We start from the raw sequence: 3,375 nt of genomic DNA, 5'->3' as shown, positions 1-3,375 counted from the left end.
GGAAAAATTTCAGCACTGGAGGGAATGACAATGGCGCCACTATGTGAAAATTTTCGTTTTCAAATTGAAGAAGATGGGGCTATAAATCCTCCCCTCCCCACCTCGCTATCTCATCATTCTCTCTCCCGATCGCCTTCCCTATCCCCCACTCGCCATCTCTCTCTCCTGCTCATCATCTCCAATGGCTGCTCGCCGCTACGAGTGGATCAACTGGGATGGCCTTGGCAACGAGGCGGAGGAGGATGCGGCCGATTTGAACTACGACTACGAGTGGGTCGTACCCGACCAAGGTATGTCCAGTTTGGTTCATTCATTCTTGCATACGTTCTGTCCATCCCTAGCTGATTGTGTTGTGGTGTCATCATAGATGAAGACGTGGCAGAGAGTTCCCACCGGCGTCGGGGAGGAAGGCTTGGCCTGGCAGGTGGAGTAAGGGGTCGGGACGTGGGACTTGGACGAGGAAATGCTGGTCGATCAGGACTTGGACGAGGAGGCGCTGGCGGATCAGGACTTGGTCAGCGTGTACGTTCAGTCGTGAACCAAGAAATGGTGGGGGGAAATGGTGAGGGAGGCGGCAGGGAGGACGACGGGCATGCACGCGGCAGCGGCGACCATGCACGCGGTGGACGCCGGCTTGGACTTGCGGGGTCAAGGCGTGGCCCTAATCCGGTGACAAGGTGGCCTGTTGATCGTCCAACTGTAGGTACGTAATCTGAAATTGGTGTGGCAGTTTTTTTAGTTCATGGTGTAGTAGTTCTGATTAGATGTAGCCCTAGGTGTCGTTCATGTCCATAACTGATTAGATGCAGCAGTTATACTCCTGATGGCTCCTGATTAGATGCAGAGTAGTTATGTTCTGATTAGATGCAGCAGTACGATGGTGTAGATTATGACCATAACTGATTAGATCATGTGTAGTTCGTCATGTGTAGGACTAGGAGAGTAGTAATCTTAGCGTCTACTCATTGGTAGTGGGATGATGTGTAGTTAGTCATGTGTACGACTAGGAGACTAGTAATCTTAGTCCAACTCAAGGTAGTCCATAATCTGAACATTGCATTAGTTAACCATGCTAGTAGGATCAGTACAAGCAGAACATGTGTAGATGCATATCAGCTGCACATGTAGATCATGTGTACATGCAGATCACATATTCATCTTTATATTCTCAGTGTTGCATATGCCAAATTTGTAAGCATAATTCTGATTGCAGAAGCACAAGAGAATGGTGGAGTTGGTGATTCTGAGGAGCATGTAGAACAAGAACAAGAGGCAGATAACAATGTGGAAGGCGATGGGAATGGAGGAGCCTCAGGTAAACTATAACCAAGATTCTTTAACCATCAATTTAATCTGTACGTGCATAATCACATTGTTTAATCATCAATTTAATCTGCAGATGCCAACGGTACATTGACTAGGAAAAGAAGGTGGTATCAACTCCATGAGAAGCATACTGTATATGCTATGGTTCTAGAGAGGACCAAAGCTGGGGTATTGAGTCCAGGAGTGTCCAAAGAAGTGTCTGAACTAACGGGTATACCTCAGCGGACAGTGCAAAACTGGTGGAAGAAATGTAAGGAAGCTGGTGGAATACACGCACTAGAAAACAAACGGGCAAAAAACTATGGCCGCAAGAGGATAGAATTCGATCCGGAGGCTATCAAACAAGTGGATTTGAGGAAAAGAACAACTCTTAAAGATTTGGCAAATGAGTTGCACATGGCGAAGACGACACTATGGCGTCGTTTGAAGGAGGGCCTGTTGAGGCGTCACACAAATGCCATCAAATCGACATTGACGGATGAAAACAAGGTAGGACGGGTAAGGTTTTGCTTGTCAATGTTTGATGAGCATACTCTTCCTCAGGATCCCAAATTCAAAGAGATGTACAATGTCATTCACGTTGACGAGAAATGGTTCTACCGTTCCCGCGGTAGCCAGAATTACTATTTGGCGAACGATGAAGAAGATCCATACCGTAGCACACAAAGCAAAAATTTCATTGAGAAGGTTAGAAATCTTTTTTTCTTTAGTTTCAATATCTGTATTGTTAAGATTGGCATGATAGTACATATTCTTGTGTAGGTGATGTTTTTGGCCGCGGTCGCTCGACCACGCTTTGATACGAATGGCACGATGATTTTTGATGGAAAACTTGGGATTTGGCCCTTCACATACCAAGAAGCGGCAAAGAGAAAAAGCAAGAACAGAGATGTTGGAACCATGGTAATGAGTGCTGTATTCGCATGATGACTACTTTGTTTTTTCTAACATGGTGATTAATTGTTTGCATTGCGTAGGTCACCAAAGTACTCCCTGCGGTTACTCAAAATGTAGTCCGGGAGTACATGATTAATTTTCTTATTCCCGCGATAAGGGCGAGATGGCCTGCGGCTGAGCGTGGCATGCCAATATATGTACAGCAGGATAATGCAAAGACGCATATCCCTTTAGATGATCCAGAATTTGTCGCTGCGGCTCAAGCTGAAGGGTGGGACATCCGTCTCACATGCCAGCCTCCGAACTCCCCTGACCTAAATATTCTGGATTTAGGTTTTTTTGCAGCTCTCCAGGCACTTTTTCAGAAGTTGTCTCCAGGTATTTGTAGCACTTAGAAATTTTGAATGCGGTTAATTTTGAGTTGCACTGAATTTATCAATTTGTGCAGGTTCTATTGAGGACATTGTGTTGAAGGTGCAGCAGGCATTCGAGGAGTATCCAGCTGAGAGAAGCAACAAAATTTTCCTCACTCTTCAAGCCTGCATGATAGAAGTGTTGAAGCAACTTGGAGGAAACCGCTACAAAGTTCCGCACATGCGGAAGGCTGTGAGAGAGAGGCTTGGCGATCTCCCCATGGCACTACAATGTGCCGCAAACATTGTTAACGATGCCATTGAATCCTTACCTGATGTTTAGTGATCACCATTCAACTCTTAGTGTTTGCCGTTGAATGGTCTTGAATAATGTAATCGAATTAGCAAAGTACTAGAGTATACTCGATGGCAATGTTTCAATAATCTTGGCTTCATGCTTTTTTTACAGTCACTCGCAACAATAGAAGTAGCACAAGTAAATTTATTTATGCAATCGAACGACAAAATAGAGGTGCCACGATAAATTTATTTGTGTTGTCGATCAACTATTACATGTCCGCGGACGTGTACTTCATTTTCACAAACTCCCTAATTTTTAATCCCGCGTCCGAATCGCTTCCATGCTCTTCATCGTCACTACATTTATTCTCGGAGCTACTCGGTGAAGATTCATTTGACAGCGGCTCGAATAAAACTCGAGTCTCGCCGCAGCCGGAACATACATACGCACCCATGTTTGTCAGCCAAGTAATTTCTGGGACCTTCATTGTTCCAGCAA

General features: G+C 45.1%; 1 long non-coding RNA gene across 1 annotated transcript; it reads left to right on the top strand.

Moving 5' to 3' along the window:
* The first annotated feature begins 1,263 nt into the window (after positions 1-1,263).
* LOC123494049 (uncharacterized) lies at positions 1,264-1,614 on the top strand. The gene is made up of 2 exons (XR_012183688.1): positions 1,264-1,315; positions 1,422-1,614. It is a non-coding gene; the product is annotated as an uncharacterized lncRNA (long non-coding RNA).
* Positions 1,615-3,375: the final 1,761 nt, after the last annotated feature.

This window comes from Aegilops tauschii, chromosome 5 (assembly GCF_002575655.3).
Source record: "Aegilops tauschii subsp. strangulata cultivar AL8/78 chromosome 5, Aet v6.0, whole genome shotgun sequence".
In the NCBI taxonomy this organism is placed as follows: Eukaryota; Viridiplantae; Streptophyta; class Magnoliopsida; order Poales; family Poaceae; genus Aegilops; species Aegilops tauschii.
The sequence above is the reverse complement of the archived record's forward strand: the minus strand, read 5'-3'. Positions and strand labels throughout refer to the sequence as shown.